The sequence below is a fragment of the Xiphophorus couchianus genome, chromosome 5 (genome assembly GCF_001444195.1).
Source record: "Xiphophorus couchianus chromosome 5, X_couchianus-1.0, whole genome shotgun sequence".
In the NCBI taxonomy this organism is placed as follows: domain Eukaryota; kingdom Metazoa; phylum Chordata; class Actinopteri; order Cyprinodontiformes; family Poeciliidae; genus Xiphophorus; species Xiphophorus couchianus.
The window spans coordinates 12,546,637-12,565,150 of record NC_040232.1 but is presented as its reverse complement, the minus strand read 5'-3'; the positions used below and the strand labels follow the sequence as shown (position 1 = coordinate 12,565,150).

Below are 18,514 nucleotides of genomic sequence, written 5' to 3'. Positions count from 1 at the left end.
GACAAGTTAAACATAAATTGGCTCATAATTTCAATGACGTATGCACACAAAATGTAAGATTATTTTTCACCCCAGTCATCTTGTAATGTTTTACTGTGGGATTTTATTGACAGTAGAAGATAACAGATTTTTTTTTCTATGGTCCTGACTTCACAGGTTCAAGTTTTTTTAAAATATGTAAAGCTCTGCCCTCTAAAGCTTAGTTGCTTGGTCATTCTTTATAAGACTTTTTAAAAGATTGTTCGATCCTGATACAATCAAATGCATAAAATATACTGCACCACATTACAAGGTAAAAACGTCTGTGAAAGGGATTCGTCGGTATGGTAACTTCTGTTTCCCTATATGTTCTTTCTTCCAAAGGCCCAGAATTAGTTTCATTATGATTATCAATTTTAGTGATACAGAAATGTTGTAACTTTAGTTTAACAGTGGTTATGCCAAGGAAACAATACTTTTTATACTTGTAGGTCCTCTCTGACTTGTATCCAGGGTAAACTGGGGAGAAATATAGGCATATATATGTGTGTATAAATAAACAATTAAAACATTTTCAGTATTGAAATTTAGGTTTTAATTGGTTTATTTCGTAAGCTTTCAACTGAAACTCTGTTCTTAGTGGTGGTGTTCTCAGGAAGAGGGACCACTAAATTATATTATTCTTAAGGTCCCATCCAGGGCTGGTTAAAGCCCTGGATGAGCTTGAGTCTGCACTGCACATCTCTCTGCTGAATGTGAGACAAATAGGGAGATATAATTTATGTGGCAGTAGGGACAAAGCCTTTCCGTTTCATGACTGTTGAGTTTTTAATAAGCGCCACAGAGGCTATTTGTTGTTGTTGGTCGGGCTTTATAGGACGGATTTTTCTGATCACACTTTTCATTGTCAGCTGTCTGGCCTGGCAGCACTTGTTCATGTGTTCACAGGCCCACACAGTCCTGCACTGAGATGTGGATGACTGGAGCAGAGGGGAGGTAGAGAATACATTTGTACAGTAGAATTCGAGGTATTAGTGGCGCTGCAAAACAACAGCATGCCGCTTGACTATGATGCGAGTGCAACAGCTTCTTTACGGTCTAAACCACCGGCCCACTAATGCACCTGCACATAAGGGGAATCCCCAGTAGTCCTGCATGCCAGTCTGCTACTGTTTGCATCTCTTCTTATGAAATTCTTTTGAAGCAGTTCAGATGAGAAAAGTCTGAATAAGCTGACTTTGAAATATATGGCTCACAGAAATCTAATCTTCTGAAAAATGCTGTGTTGTGCTCAAGCAACTTTCCATTTAAAAACCCATTCTGTTGTACAAGCATTGGAAACAGCAGCCAAAGATGAAGCACTGATGGCACCCACCAGAACATCTTTAAAGACTCTTTGAGAAGTCATGCCAATGTCTCCATCTTGTGTCTCTTTCTTCTTCAGCCATCACACCAACTGGAGGTCTGATCTTTCTTCCTCATTGACATTGTTGCCAATGGCCGGGGGTTTGGAATTTATGTATGGCTTCAGATGTATGACTTGATTCACACTGACAACCAAAGACCATTTGGGACCCATGTAACCATGGCAACTCCCATCACAGCACTCTTGGTGGTTGGTCGACAGGGCATGTCAGTGCCGGTGTTCCTAGCATTTATTTTTAATGGCCAGTGTACTTAGTAGCTCTTCCTGGGCCTGTCTCCCTAAGGTCCCATCTCCAAGAAGAAGAGATGTACATGGTGGAAAAAGCCCCCATTATATATTTATTGTACCCAGTCTTAATTATTGAGCCAAAGGAGATAGGGATTCTCGCTGTATCTCCTAACTCCTTTTAACTTTTGAGGGAAAGGTTGTCCACTCTTTCTCTTCTCCCATCTCACACTTTCTCTGCATTTGTAAGGCTGCCATCTATTCCAGGAAACAACTTCATCTCCATTCTAAGTAATCACTAATTGTAAATATGGAGATTTGTGTACCGCTCAACTAATTCCAAGAATATAATATTTTTTTTAACATAATCTCCCTATTCTTGAACATGTTTCTGTCAAATGATTCCATATGGTATTTTGTGAATTCTAACTCAAAGTTACCTGTAAAAATGTACTTACTTGCTTACAATTCTTTCTGTTTTTGCTATATTGTCACAGAATTTATGGAAATCGTTATCCACACCCAGAACTGATTACTGACAGACATAATAATAATAATAATACATTAAACTCATGTACCATTTTAAAAATGCTTAGACATGATATCACAAAAATATGTGAAAAATATATGAAAAGGGAAAATATTACAGAGTGAAATAGTTATAGTAGTTTGTACAATTGGCAGGATACCTCCATTTGCCATTATGCACAACAAAGTAAACCTCCAAACATGCATAGTGTTTGCATCCTGGCTTTTCCCTGCATGTTATTTTGAGTAATAACCATATACTCGCACTACTACTGTGTTGCCCAAAATCAATTGGAGGAGAAAGGTTCTGTAACCTCATCCTTTATGTTCAGCCGTTGTAAGAAGACATTGGAGAAGATTGATCAAAAATGTATTTCTGGGCCCTATTGGCCAATCGAGTCCTCCGTGACCTTCAAAAGAGTTCTGTTTTATGATGCATTTGACTTGTCAAAGGTTTTAGGTCTCCCACTTAGTGTGGCTTCATTTTTAAAGTCCCATTCGATTACAAACTTTCTTAACCTTGGTCTAGCTTTGCATCTGAAGAGACTGATTGAAGATTTAATAATGAGGCTTTAATTTGTATTCGCCACATAAAATCACCCTGAAAGAAGAATATATAGTTTTTTTATATCTTGTTAGTAGTCATTTTTGTGCTCAGGAATTAGGAGAGGCTTTTTTTAGTCTTACAATAAGGATGGACATCTCTTGAGTTGTGGTTGACTGTGGAATTCAGTGCAACAAACGAAGTCGGGTTCATGAACTACTGAACGGTTTATCTGCCACCTTCTGCTCATCCTCCTCCTCTGAGATAAAGGAATGCAGGAGGCTCTCTCTGTTGTTGTGGGCTGTTAAGTATCTGAGTGCCTGTTTTCTGCAATTGTTACATGTTTGCCTAAGGGCTTTGGAGTTGGTGCACTCTTAAAAGGCTGAAAGGTAAAAGATTGTACTGTGTGTTTAAGGCTTCTGCTGAATGCCCAGTTTGAGATGGTATATACAGTAGTATATAACAGAAGCGCCTCTGAGAGATGGGTTATAGCTGGAGTGAATAAAAGGCAAAGTTATTGAAGGGTTGGACCTTTCCTGGCCCAGAGGAAATCTATATTTTATTTGACATTAGAGCTGCTCAGGAGTTGTAAATTATTACTGCTGTACTCCTCCTTCTTGCAGAGGTCACCTAGGCTGAAAGATCGCTAGAAGTGTGTGTTTGTGGATCTGTCAATGTCATGAAGCGGTGTGGTGAAGGGTGGTGAGGCAGATGCAGCGGAGGCAGGTATGATGAATATGGTGTTTTAATTACGGAAAGCCAGTCAAAACAACGAACAGCAGGCACAAGGAAACACTGACGACGAACTGACTAGACATAGACGAGGACCCGACGACGAACAAGGAACACAGGTGGAGTTAAATACACGGGAGGGTAATCACAGAGACGAGACACACCTGGGAACAATCAAGGGGAGGACAGGACAACGAAGAGACTTAACGACACAGAAAACTCTAAATAAACAAGGAAAAACACAGATCATGACAGTACCCCCCCCTCAAGGGCGGCTACCAGACGCCCAAGAAAAAAAAAAACAACCAAAAAACCCAGCAAGGGTGGGTGGAGGGGTGCCGGACGGCGGGCCAGAGTCCAAACCAACAAAAAAAAAAAAAAAAAAAAAAAAAAAAAAAAAACAACCCACCATCGTGGGCGGAAAAACAAGAAGGGCCAAGAGTCCAAAAACAACAAAAAACTACCCACAGGGTGGGCGGAGGCAAAGGAGGCGGGAACCACGGAGGTGGTCCGGCGGTCGTCCGCGGCGGCGGGAACCACGGAGGTGGTCCGGCGGCCGTCCGCAGCGCTGGAGGCGGGAACCACGGAGGCGGTCCGGCGGCCGTCCGCAGCGCTGGAGGCGGGAACCACGGAGGCGGTCCGGCGGCCGTCCGCAGCGCTGGAGGCGGGAACCACAGAGGCGGTCCGGCGGCCGTCCGCGGCGCTGGAGGCGGGAACCACGGAGGCGGTCCGGCGGCCGTCCGCGGGGCTGGAGGCGGGAACCACGGAGGCGGTCCGGCGGCCGTCCGCGGGGCTGGAGGCGGGAACCACGGAGGCGGTCCGGCGGCCGTCCGCGGGGCTGGAGGCGGGAACCACGGAGGCGGTCCGGCGGCCGTCCGCGGCGCTGGAGGCGGGAACCACGGAGGCGGTCCGGCGGCCGTCCGCGGCGCTGGAGGCGGGAACCACGGAGGCGGTCCGGCGGCCGTCCGCGGCGCTGGAGGCGGAAACCACGGAGGCGGTCCGGCGGCCGTCCGCGGGGCTGGAGGCGGGAACCACGGAGGCGGTCCGGCGGCCGTCCGCGGCGCTGAAGGCGGGAACCACAGAGGCGGGACCCCAGGAGGCGGTCCAGCGGCTGTCCGCGGCCCGGGAGGTGGCGATGATGAGCCCCCCGAGGCAGGGTCTCTGGTGGAGCACAGGGGGTCTCGGTGGGAACGCCGGGGGTCTGAGTCGGAACACTGGGAGTCTTGTGAGGAACGCAGGGGGTCTTGGTCCTCGGGGTCTCGGGAGTCAAGGTCTCGGGGGTCAGGGTCTCGGAGGGAACGCAGAGGGTCAGGGTCTCGGAGGGAACGCAGAGGGTCAGGGTCTCGGAGGGAACGCAGAGGGTCAGGGTCTCTGGAGGAACGCAGAGGGTCAGGGTCTCTGGAGGAACGCAGAGGGTCAGGGTCTCTGGAGGAACGCTGGAGGTCAGGGTCTCGGGTGGAACGCTGGAGGTCAGAGTCTCGGGTGGAACGCTGGAGGTCAGAGTCTCGGGTGGAACGCTGGAGGTCAGGGTCTCGGGTGGAACGCTGGAGGTCAGGGTCTCGGGTGGAACGCTGGGAGTCTGAGTCGGAACGCAGGGAGTCTCGGTAGGAACGCAGGGAGTCTCGGTCGGAACACTGGGGGTCTCGGGAGTCGGGGTCTCGGGAGGAACGCAGGGAGTCTCTGGAGGAACACAGGGAGTCGGGGTCCCGGAAGGAACGTAGAGGGTCTCGGTTGGAACACAGGGGGTCTCGGTCGGAACACAGGGGGTCTCGGGAGTCGGGGTCTCGGAGGGAACGCCGGCTGATTCGGCCTCGGGTGCGCCGGCTGGAACGCCGGCTGATTCGGCCTCGGGTGCGCCGGCTGGAACGCCGGCTGATTCGGCCTCGGGTGCGCCGGCTGATTCGGCCTCGGGTGCGCCGGCTGGAACGCCGGCTGATTCTGCCTCCGGTGCGCCGGCTGGAACGCCGGCTGATTCTGCCTCGGGTGCGCCGGCTGGAGGTGAGCCGGAGCGGAGCCTCGGTCCCGGCTGCGGGGGCGAACCGCAGCGAAGCCTCGGAAGCGGCTGCGGGGGCGAGCCGCAGCGAAGCCTCGGAAGCGGCTGCGAGCCGCAGCGAAGCCTCGGAACGGGCTCCGGGGGCGAGCCGCAGCGAAGCCTTGGAAACGGCTGCGGGGGCGAGCCGCAGCGAAGCCTCGGAAGCGGCTGCGGAGGCGAGCCGGGACGAAGCCTGGGAACCGGCTGCGGAGGCGAGCCGGAGCGAAGCCTCGGGACCGGCTGCGGAGGCGAGCCGGAGCGAAACCTTGGGGCTGGCTGCGGCTCCGGAAAGCGACGAGGGGCCGGGTCCATCGGCGGCTCCCATCGCTGTCTCCGAGCTCGCAGCGGAGGAGGTGCTTCCGGAAAGCGACGAGGGGCCGGGTCCACCGGCGGCTCACGTCGCTGTCTCCGGGTAGACGGCGGAGGAGGTGTTCCCGGAAAGCAACGAGGGGCCGGGTCCACCGGCGGCTCACGTCGCTGTCTCCGGGTAGACGGCGGAGGAGGTGTTTCCGGAAAGCGACGAGGGGCCGGTTCCACCGGCGGCTCAGGTCGCTGGCTTCCCGGACGAAGGAATCGACGGGGGCCGTACCCGGGGGGTGCTAACACCAGCCTTGTTCCCCGGAAAAGCTCCCGCTGCAGGTCGGCGAGAGCTTCAGCTAGCTCCCTGTCCTCCCTGCTGGATCTCCGCCTCGGTCCGCTCTGCTTTTTCGGAGGGAACCTCACTCCAGCTGGGTCCATAATAGCGAGCCTCACCGTTCGGTCTGGTCGGGTCCTACTGTCATGAAGCGGTGTGGTGAAGGGTGGTGAGGCAGATGCAGCGGAGGCAGGTATGATGAATATGGTGTTTTAATTACGGAAAGCCAGTCAAAACAACGAACAGCAGGCACAAGGAAACACTGACGACGAACTGACTAGACATAGACGAGGACCCGACGACGAACAAGGAACACAGGTGGAGTTAAATACACGGGAGGGTAATCACAGAGACGAGACACACCTGGGAACAATCAAGGGGAGGACAGGACAACGAAGAGACTTAACGACACAGAAAACTCTAAATAAACAAGGAAAAACACAGATCATGACAGTCAACGGATATGTTCCTCCTGATGTGTATTCAAGCACTGTTGTCTTAACATAGAATGTAACGGGAAGACAGTAGGACTTCACACCGTGATGTTTATGGTATGATGTCACACCGTAAACATACTGCAGACTCATCCGTCTATAGGTCTGTATTCCCCTCCATCCATCCATGTACTAAAACACATTTCAAAGTTGACTGCTTCCAGTGTGCCAGGTTATAAACGACACCAAAGCCCATTTGCTGTTTGTTGTTTGGCAGTGGAGGAGGTTAGGATCACATGATTGCAAAAAAGTGTTCTCAAATTAAATATTCAATACTTCCAAACTTAATATAGCAACAAACAGCTATTCAACATGCAAAATAATGCAAGTTCTCCCATACAGCCAGAAAACAGCTATTTACTGGCTAATGTGTTCCTCGAACAGAAAGGGATAGTACAGTCAATAAGGTTTCTCGTTTTTCAAAACAGGAAAGCCCCAAGGAAGTTTTGTAAGTTAGGTGTAAGTTAGAGAGCAGCTTGCTTATAAAATTAGACCAAAAAAAATTATTTAAAGAAACTTTTATACGTATTGTATCATAGATATGCATTCCCTTACAAAATCATTCCTACAACTTGAACACATTTGCTCATGTTACAACCACAAACTCAATAAATTTGTGAATATCCATTTTATTACATTTAGCTTGACCTTGATCATTCTAGTGTCGCTCTGGCTGCATGTTTGGGTTGTTGTGATCAAAGGTAAACCTGCGCCTGGTTTCGTCTTTTGTGGACTACAAGAGGTTGTCTTTCAATTTTGCTCTGTATTTAGCTCTATAAACTCTGAAAAGCTTCCCTGAAATGAGGATGCTGTATCCAGGGTGACATGCACAGTTTTTCATGAACTAACAAAAATTAGGCTAAACATCAAATTTTTGGTTTTATTTTTCCTGGGCACCTTTTTTCTAGTCCCTTGCATGACTAGTGCCAAACTGCAATTGGAACACCTTATGTCTTGTTTCATGCTTCTCTTTCACAATTAAATTACACACAACTGGACTCTATTTACTAAATAAGGGACTTCTGAAGGCAATTGGTTTGATTGGCTTTTAGTTTGTGGTTCCAGAAAAATGAGGGTGAACACAGTCATGAAACTGAGTCAGCTGAATGACTGAGCGAAATTGCAAGAAGGTAAAAATTCTAACTGTAACTGTACCCCTATTTATCTTTGTTAAGTAAGAATTCAGTTTAAAGTCAAAATTGAATATTAAAGGTTAGAAACAAAAATGTATAAAATAAACAACTGTTTGCTATTTGAATAATAGTTGTGTGATTGTGTTTTTACTAGGAAAAGAATTAACCTATCTTCTTATTGCGTTTCAGTTTGAGCAATTTTATTTAGTACTATGTTTATAGCATAACATGCACATGAAAATGCTTGCAGATCGGTGGCTAAAATTCCAAATATCCCTAAGTTGAACAACCTATACTTTCGTCCTTTAAAAAGCTCCCAAAAAGGATATGTATGTGCCCAAAGTTAACTTTGTTAAATTTGTTTCTGTCCTTGGCTATCTTTACCTGAGGGTTAATTAGCCACCTGGCATAGCTATTTCAGTAACCTCGTTATCTACTCACATGATTTCTTGTGGCTGACCCTCTCATGGATATCTTTCTGTGCATAGTGGCTTCCTTGCGTGCCAGGGGCTATGGATTGCTTTCTACTAAATTGTGTAGCAAACCAAGTAAAGTGGTTTGTTTGCAGTTTGCAGAAATGAGATGACAAGATATCATGGAGAGACAAGCAGTGGCTACATGTGGGACTGGTCTGCTGTTTCTGGTAATTTCAAGGGGATGAAGAGGCTATCTCCAGGAAGACAATTTTCTCTAAAACCACAAATTCTATTATTCTATTTGCTTTGGGGTTTTTTATCTGTAACCTCCAGCTGGAGTTTATGCTGTTTACTATGGGACTGAAAGGCCGCACGATTGGCCTCATTACAGCCCACAGGGTAATCCGCTGTGAATGGAAGTGCTGGGTTTCCAGAGAGCCAACCAATCTCAGATTGTAAAAAATAATCTGGTCTTCCTAAATGAATATAAAAGATAAACCACTGTTTAGATGAGAGGATACTTCGGTTTAGATGGGCATTATTACATCCTTCATCCATTCTGCTTTTTATATTGTGATTACCTCATGGCAATCTGAGCTTTTTGTTGGAAAAAACAAACACGTTATGTTTGGTTCTCTCGTGGTTAACAGTTGAATGTCCTTGTTTATGACTGGATAAAATGTTTTTGTTACTGAGCACAAAATAAAGCTGCTCAACCCGCAGCATAATGTAGTTAAATAAATGAGCAAAAGTCTCTCTCAAATAAATAGAGGTTTTTATCACAGATAAAACGCTTTAGGAATAAAATGCAATCAACTAATCAAAAGCAATTAATCAAATATCTTTCAAACAAATTAAGATTGAAAAACTAAAGAATTGAAACCAAAACAACAACAAAAAACTTACTTAATATGTTTTATATCCTTCCCTCCGAACAGACATCCAGCCATTGTCTACATCATCTTGTCCTTACAGGATTTTGGGGGCATTTCTACAGATTGCTATTCTTACCATTGCAAATCATTCCGTCATTGTGAATTCTCTCTCGTAGTTATTTAAATTTTGGTGCACAGATGGTAGTAAAATGTCGCTAGCATTTTACTAGCGTGGCATTAGAACACTGATTATTAATTAATTGTTTTTCTAGTTACCCGTTTTAATTAACCAACCAACTAGTCATTACCATTTCTGTTCTCCTCTTCCCATTTGGAATAACCTATTCTAAAATCTCCCTTTATTTAAGACGTAAATTTAAGAGTGATTCTGCTTTTTAAAATAGTTTTACCAGATTTACCAATCCAGCAAACTGCTTCACTTAAGTTACCACATGACCACTCTTTATGTCCTCCTGTTGTTTTCTTATATCTGCCTCCACAGCCTTTCCCTCCTTACAAAGCGATTCAGATCTCTCTCCTTAACCTTTTTGCCCCTCAGCCGAAGCTCATCTCTCATATTTCTCTCACATCCTCCATCCATCCATCTCCCACTGCAGTCCTGCTGCCAGCTTTATGACCCTCTCACTAATGCACCTCTCAATTAGCCTTCAATGAGATTTACACTAACAGCAGTGCAAATAGGTAATTACATGTTGTCAACCAACCAGCCCCATACCCCAACACACACACATGCAGAGACATCTCTTGACGATCCACTCAGCTGCACTCATCTCTTTCCACGCCTCTTCCTCTCTGGATTTTTCAGTATCATGCATGGCTGCATGCCAGAGTTGGTCCAACAGAGCTTAAGAATGGGTCTGTTAGTCACAGCTGTCCTAATGCTGTCATTGCCCATGATGCATGGTGCACAGTGAAGGGACTGCCTAAAATTTTTGCATTCAATGCAACCCCAATTAAATTGGGTCCTAAACTTGAATTTGTTGATCAGGTAGAGTCCATCAAAAAGAAGGAGTTTAGAATAGTTAAACATGTCCAAGTGACTTTCTTAAAAGGAGATGTATTAGAAATCCCCCAAGCACAGAGTACATTTTTTCAGCACAATCAAGTAACTATGAAATCTTCAGTTGTTATAAAAATGTTGTGTATAGCAAACATAACTTAAAAGAGATTTGACTTTGCAATTAGACACCTTAAAATTGACCTCTGACTCTTTAAGAGAGTTCTGCTCATTCCATCACTTCACTTTCAACACATCATCACAACAATGCTTCCCTGTTTTGTAGTTTACAAATATTCTTAGGAGCTTTGGACTTAGCTCTGTATGAGGCATGCAGCTGAAAAAACAATATCCTTTTTATGTTGGCAACCCTCAGGCATCTCAGTAAAAGCACTTTACGCTTAGAAATCAGTCAAATTATTATTGGAGGCATTATTAAACTCACAGTAGTAGAAAGTAGGTGAAAGAGTTTGGAGATTAAACTTTAGAACTGAAACAAAAGAAGTCGAGATTTTGGTTGCATTAGTTATTAGGTTTGTTCTTTGCTTCACTGTATAAAATCCTTTGTGTACACTTGGGATAAGTACAAGAAGTACCAGACTTTGATCTGAGCAATGCCTGTGAAGCATTCTAGTAGTTCTCCTTTTCATGGTTTGAGTTATTTACCTGATGGCAACAGTTAAAACATTTGCAGTGTGAGGCAGTGAGGAGTTTCTCACAAGATTCACCACCATGTTCATCCAGTGGGCCTGGAACAGATTGTCGACCAGGGATAGGAACACATTTTGATCCTTTCAACTCTTGTACTATTGTCTCCTGGGCAACAGTAGAACTTATCAGTACCATTATGGTTTTAGCCTAACCCCTTTCATTATACTTTTTATTTATGACTTTAGTTTATTAGTTGTACATTAAATCAGATGACAGTAATTGTTGCAGTATGATTTTGTTCATTATTGGAGTCAGGATTATGACAATGCAGTAATTTGTTGACTTGAGTATTTATGAATTCCTTCTACTGTGCTTAGAAAGCTGATGGCATTCGCTGTAACGTCCCGTGAAGCACACAGCTCACAGAATTTAGTGACTAAGATGCTTATGCTCTTTGAAAATGATGGGGACATTTCATTGATGGGAGGAAAGAGAAGAGCAAATAAAATGAGAAGAAAATTACTATAGATTTTTTTGTACCCAGATTACATTTGACACATCCATTTAAGGCCAGGCTGTTCCTCTCTTTTTGGTTTGACAATGAGTGTAAAAAGTTCAAACTGCAGTTGCTAACCTCAAATGTTTCGTTGTCATCTATCTTCCCTGTCTGTTAAAAGCATTAATCAAAGACAAGCAGAATGGTATTAATTACTTCAAATGGAGTTATTCTCATGATTGTGTTACCTTATTATTAAGCGTTTCTATCACAATACATTACGGTTTTTATGTTTAATGTTAAGCCCCTTTGCTAAAATCAAAGCATTTGATCTGATTTATCTCTCTGCAGTGTAAAACATTTTGTTAGGTTTTTTTGCACTATAAGCTAACAAGAAAGCTTTAATTGACAGTATTGATTATAAAGGAGCCTACTTGTGATGATGCTGCTTGAATCTATATTTGGAATTGAGGAAAAGTGTGAGATTGGCTGCATTTCAATTTATAAATTCTTATATGTCCAAACATCTTACAAACATTTTTCATATTGTAGTGGTTCAACTATGAGGTTTCCACTTGCACAGATGTTTACATCTTGTTCACTGCAGCAGAAAACTACTTCAGCTTCTCTCATGACCTATTGATCTTGTTCTGTAGATTCACACAGATTTCTTTATTTGTCTCTTCAGAATAAAGAAAATAATCATTTCAACTCAAACTTACCATCTTGAACCTGTCATGTGCAGAAGTTGTGGATATTTTGTAGCACTGAATAGGATCTCATCCACAATTCAGTAAAGAAACACTTACAACATTGCTGAAATAATACAAAAGCAATGTTGCCATTATATGGTGAATATCCCTTCAAACATATGATGTCTGTCTAAACCTCATTTGCTCAGGTTCAAGTATTGATTTAAAGTGATGGCGTTGTTAATGTCCCTTATCTTCTAACTCCCACACTTGCAAACAAACACACTGCTTTACATAGCGGATAGATTTTGTACATAGACACATACAGTAGTTTCTCTTGGGTGGCTGAATGAGTCACTCCAAGAAGAAAGGCAATTAAAATCTGTCACAGTGTCATCCCCACAGACGCTGCCGCTGAGACTTGTGGCCTTTAAACACCAACATTTCTTTTGGAAACAGGCTCAGGGCTTACTTATGGAGTCTGTTTGTGTCTGTTTGTGTACCGTGGGGGAGATGACAGATAACTGGTAATCAGCTTGTGGATGAGTTGATGTGTGCATACATGCTTGCTAGTCAAACACATCAAACGGCTCTCCCTTCAAGCTTTCTCCCTCGACTTTTTCTTTGTTGCCCTGCGAGGGAACAGTTTGTTGTTATTTATTTATTTATTGAAGAAGGAGAAAAAGTTTGCTTCTTTACGTGTATAAATACTAGTTTTAAGGATCTTTAAATGAAGGACTATAGAAGCTCTTTGTAGGATGTATTTAGACGTATTCATATTTCTATAAGCAGATGTGGTAACCAAAGAATTTAGATACAAGATATTCACATTATTCACAACATGACTTTCATCCCACAACTGAATCATGTAAATGAAACAAGCTTAACAGTCTAAATTACAATTACAGCTTCATGTTTTTTGTTGCTGAAGAAAAGCATACCCACAGAATTATGCTGCCACAGCATGTTTTACCAAAGCTTACAATTTACGTTTCATGACTTGCTTACAACCATAACCTTTTTCTGGCTATTCGTTCTTAATGGACTATTGAACAATTCTCACAAGTGAGCTGTATTTTTGCAGCTGTTGCAGAATTATCAGGCAATTTTCACTTACTTTAGGTGGACAGACATATTTTCGACATGTGGACAGACATATTTGGGTTTTTTTTACAAATAAAAACTTTTCCCAAAATTTTTCACCAACCTGTCTGTCGTTTTCATTAGTCGTCATGAAGTTTTTGACTGTTCTCTCTCTAAAAAAAAAAAAAAAACTTTGAAGCCTTCACAGAACAGTTCTATATATACTAACGTTTAGCTACACACAGGTGGACTCTGTTTATTTTGGAGTATATGGAACCTGAATACCTGAAAAGCAGGTCAAAATTCTGTGATTTTTTTTATTTGTAAAAAACAAAAAATTAATTAATTAAAATCCATATCTCCTTCCACCACATTCCGCTTTACATTGATGCACTACTTTGTGTCTCATTACTGTCCCAAAAATATAAACGGAAGTTTTTGATTGGGACTTGGAAAAGATGTAAGGACATTTAAGCGTAGTGAAAAAAATGTGGAACGCAATGTAAAATGAAAACCTGACTTGGATTTACCGCTAATCTGCAATGAAGACTTGTTTGTCCCACTTAGCTTTTCTTGTTCTTTGTCCAGCTTATATGATGCAACAATCACAAATTGGCTTCTTTGGTGACGCATCTGTCAGTCTGCCACCGTTTCAACAGGGCAGACAGAATAAGTTAATTAGCATGTCTAATTGCATTTGGTGGCTCAGCTTTTGGAATATGGAATCAAATTAGGTTTCCCACTGTTCTTTTCCACAGCACACGGTGAGCCTTGAGCTACGCTTTTTAGGATCTGTCTTTTGTCTTTGTCTCTATCTTTCTCAACATCCCTTCCAGCTGTACTATGCCGTCGCTTTGTAGTCTGCCCTCTTCTCTCTCATCATCCACCCACGCTGTCTTTTTATTTCCATTCCATTTTTGGATCACAGGCTCCCTTCTAAATTGCCTTTCCTCACTTTTGCCTCCTCATCTGTTAACTTTGCTGCCCCATCTCTCAGTAGATTGACTTCTCATTTAGTCCGAAGTTTTTACATAAAGAAATGAGTTCATACCTTCCATGTCCTAAAATCCAAGTTAATGCGTGGATAATTTGTCTTAGAACATAACTTTCATTATGAGCAAAATAAAACGGCCAAAATAGATTTTCCTAACCTTCTCACTTTTCCATGCTGCGCAGAAATGTTAGCCTCAGTCTCTGAGACAGCCGTTGTTCTGTCAGAAGCTATCTAAGAGATAAGTGTAACAGATATCAGCAGGCCTGGGCAGACAGACGGAGTATAATTGAGTGATAGGACCTAATACAAGTGAATGGCTTAGTACTGACTGTGATCCACAGTAGCAGCAGAAGCTCCCACACCGGAAAAAGGGCTTTCTGTTCACTCTCTCAGTAATACCTGCAACAGCAGACACCCAGACTACAATCTGGTGACTACCTGGCGGCAGATTCTCTGTGTGGGTTTGTGTCTGAGCGTGCATGCCCAGCTTTGACTGTCGTCTCTTTGTGCATTTTTTGTTCTCGCTTTTTTGCCTTCTTCTGGTCTCCCTTTGTTCCTTTTTATCAAGCCTCCGTCACCGCCATCCCCTCAACACGGCCATCGAGTTATCTTAGCCGTTTAATTAACATGACTTGTTGTGAAGTGAGATACTAAATAATGCAGGCTTTTCCAGTGACACCGAATCAGCTGGACTGATTATTGGACACACAAACTCACACACGTTTATGTACACCCCCACCAAAGTGGTATCAGTTTCCTATTACGCCATTAGGAATTTGAAAGGGGTTTAGGTCAATGTTGCCATGATAAAGCACTGTAAGTAAGTGCGTTTCTTAATAAGGGCAAAATGTGAAAATGGACAAAAGGCATAATTTAAAAAAAAGGAAATTCATTATTTTATTGTCTTCCGCTTATCTGTAATGGGGTTAGAACGGAAAGAAGTTTTGGAGAGTAACCCAGAATTCCTTTCCTTAACAACCCTCTTGGGCTGCACAGTGGCACTTGCAGCAAGAAGGTCCGATTCCTGGCCCGGGGTCTGTCTGCACGGAGTTTGCATGTTCTCCCTGTGGATGCTTGGGTCCACAGTCCAAAAACATGACTGTCAGGTTAATTGGTCTTTCTAAATTCTCCCTAGGTATGAGTGTGTGTGTGCATGATTGTTTGTCCTGTCTGTCTCTGTGTTGCCCTGCGACAGACTGGAGACCTGTTCAAAGTGTGACCCCACGTCTCTCCTGGAACGTTAGATGGGGATAGGCACCAGCACCCCTCCCGACCCCACTAGGGACAAGGGTGTTAGAAAATGGATGGATGGATGGATGGATGGATGGATGGATGGATGGATGGATGGATGGATGGAACAACCCTCTTCCCCTCGTTTTGAAGGATGGTTGGTTCCAATGTGTTTCCAAGTCATAAGAAATAGATTATTCTTGATCTTGACTGAAGACCCTTCAAAGGCTTCATGATCAAATTGCTTCAATGACTTCTTTCGTGGAGAAGCAGCAGCTCTACTTTGAGCTCCCCCTACGCCAGTGATGGCTGTCTTCTCTTTTCTATAGAGTTTCATCCAGCTAACCCTACTGAGGAACCACCTGTATCAAGAATTTGGTTCTTTTTCTTATGATCAATATCCCATGACTAAACAAAATATTAACTGGCAGCAGAGTCAGACCTTACACCTGACTCCAGTTCATCTATCCGACTCCTGCTCCATCCCACTGAACTCTGCTGCTTGAGGTGGAGACTGACCCTTTGACTGGAAAGCACGGTAGACCATTTTCCAGCAAAGAAGACAATGTCAACCAAAAAATTATAACTTTTTGTTCTTTGGTGTGCAGGTTCTCTTTGCTTTGTAGAGACATGTTTCAGCTTTTTTTGAGACTTTTACTTGTTAATTCAAAACTGTGGATAATTTTATATTTGTGCTGCCAGGTGTGTCTGCTTCAAGTCTGACCTTAGCTGGATGTTTTTCTGGTGTAGTTCAAAACATATGTTCAGATTTGCTTTGGCACTCAGTAGCATAAAAATGTTGTCTGATAAAAAGGTCACACCCTGAATATGAAACCTGTTTGATCTACGATATGCTTATATAACAGCAATCAGACTTCCAGAGGGGGTTCTTAATGTTGTATTTTTTGCACTGTGGTTGGAAGTTAAACAGTACTAACCTCTCCACACCTAAAAGTAGACATATAATCTTCTGATTTTATGGTTTTTATGCACACAGTATCCTATGTTAATATCATTAAAGTAGTTCTGCACATTTTTGGTGCAGAACATTTGACCAAATTTCTGAAGAACTCTACTCACTTCACTTGATTGTATAAGGTTTTTATTCAATTTGAATATTTGTTACAAGAAAATATTATGTGGTGATGCATCAAGCAGGCTCTTACTGAATGATTCCATATGTCAGTTTTCAGTCTTTAGACTATATCACATTCAAACTCACTAATGGAAACATTGCTTTATGTAAACAATTATGTAGAGCATGTAAAACAAACATTATGCAGTTTTTGAAATAAAAGTAGAAGAAGTTTTGAATGAATGTCTCTTACTTTAGAATTTTTAAAATTATACTCAAAAAGAATAACATCAAAAAACATGCTGTTTGTTAATGCATCTAAATGTTAGATTGGTGTCAGTTTTCTGTGTTGATGCATATACTGAATATAATGAAAAATAAGATATTTTATGCCCATTTTTGATCAGATCTTGTGAGGGGAAAATGAGTGATTTCAATTCCTTTTGACTTATCTGATTGGTGCATCACTGGTATTATGATTATGAAAAACAACTTTAAAATAAGTCATTTTTGGATTTTAGCTCTAAAAGATATTTCCATTTCATACAGTAAAGTATGAGTTCCCCTCTCTGCTGCTGTAGTGTAAATCAGGGAACTTAATTTGTACAGGGAGAAATCTAAGCTATCCCAAAGCAATTGTTTTGGACTAAACCAAGTGGAAAATCCAGTGTGGGTTGATTTGTTTGCTGCCTTCATTACAGGCAGGCTAAGAGCTCTGGGGCCCTGGCCCCTTCCTCTTTTTTTTAATCAGATGGCTTGTTCAGGAGCAGAGAGGATTAAGACTGTTGCTGCTGCTGATGAATCTGTTCAGTTCTGGAGATCATGCAAACACACACACATGCCCTATCACATGGGCACTGCATGACCCAGCCACATGCACAAGATGCAAATATGAAAACAATTGAGTTTAAAAATGCATATACCATAGCTCTACTACATGCTAGAATATGTCTTTAGTTTCTGGGCAGCAGCAGCATTCTGTCAGCTCTCTTTGTGTGATGTGATTTAAGACACTTCAGACAAATTTACATGGTAAGTGTTGTCACAGATAAATGTTTCAGATCAACTTTAACATCAAAGAGTGATCTGAGTGAATACAAACTCCAGTATTCAAATGATGACTTCTATTCTCAAGTGGTGTGTGAAAGTATTTTTACCCATCTTGTTAAATCATTAATTAACTGTCTAGGTTTTTGTTTTAAACTGTGTTCAATTTAGCTAGCATTCCCCAATGACTGAAAAACCTGAGGGATCTGAAGGTCTCAAGAACAATGTATCATGCTACAATCAAAGAAATTCAAGAACAAACAAGAAACCCAAAGTCACTGACAAAATTGAGAAATACATTACATCAGAACGTGTCACAAATGAACTCACTGATGTTTCTGAACAACCTCTAAGCACTGTTGGCCTCATTCGCCTCATTTACATATAATGTTTAAGAATCAACAGTAAGAAAGATAATAGGCAAAATTGGCATTTCAAAGGAAATCCTCTGCTGACCAGAAAGCACAATAAGGTTTGCTCCACTTTTTTATATAATTCTGGTAACCAGGACTTTTGGAAAGGTGTTACACGGACTGACAAGACAAAACTGAAGGTGTGCCTTACATCTGGTATAAAAATATTCAGCAGGACATTGATCCAAAGCACATCAACAAATTCACTTCTAAAAAGAAAAAAAAAGTCAATATGAAGTCAATATTTAAGTGGCCTTGTCAAATTTTCGAATTTAGTCTATTAGAGATGGAGTAGCATGATCATAAACAGTTTGTTCATTCTGAAAATATGCAAATTTTAGTGGCTCAAGACTATTGCATAAAGAATATGGGGTCAAAATTACTGTACAAAGATGAAATAAATACAATTGTTGGGGGTTAAGGGATTGTCAGAATGTTAGTTAACACAAATAATAATAAAATCTGCATTTGAGAACTGCCTTTTATATTAATTCAGGTTATATTTGTCTATTAAAATTTGTGTGATGGTCTAAAACATTAAATCATGAGGAAAAAGTAAAATCTGAAGAAACTGGCAAGGGTCAATTATTTTTCACAGCACTACATCTCCACTAAAGCCAAAATCCCCCACTATGTCTTCCAGTGACAGACAAACAAGGTAAGTTTAGAAAGATAAAAACTTCCCAATTGCTGTGATAGAGAAGCATATTGCGGCAGAAACTGTAGAAATTTTTATAAAAAAATAAATTTAAAGTATGAAAAGAATTGAGGAAGAAAATGTATCATAAAAAGAGTCA

General features: G+C 42.4%; 1 protein-coding gene across 21 annotated transcripts in view; it reads left to right on the top strand.

Annotated features, from left to right (window-relative positions):
- The window catches only part of ptprdb (protein tyrosine phosphatase receptor type Db), a 253,880-nt gene that overhangs the window by 155,713 nt on the left and 79,653 nt on the right, over positions 1–18,514 (top strand). The gene's annotated exons all lie outside the window — the stretch shown is intronic.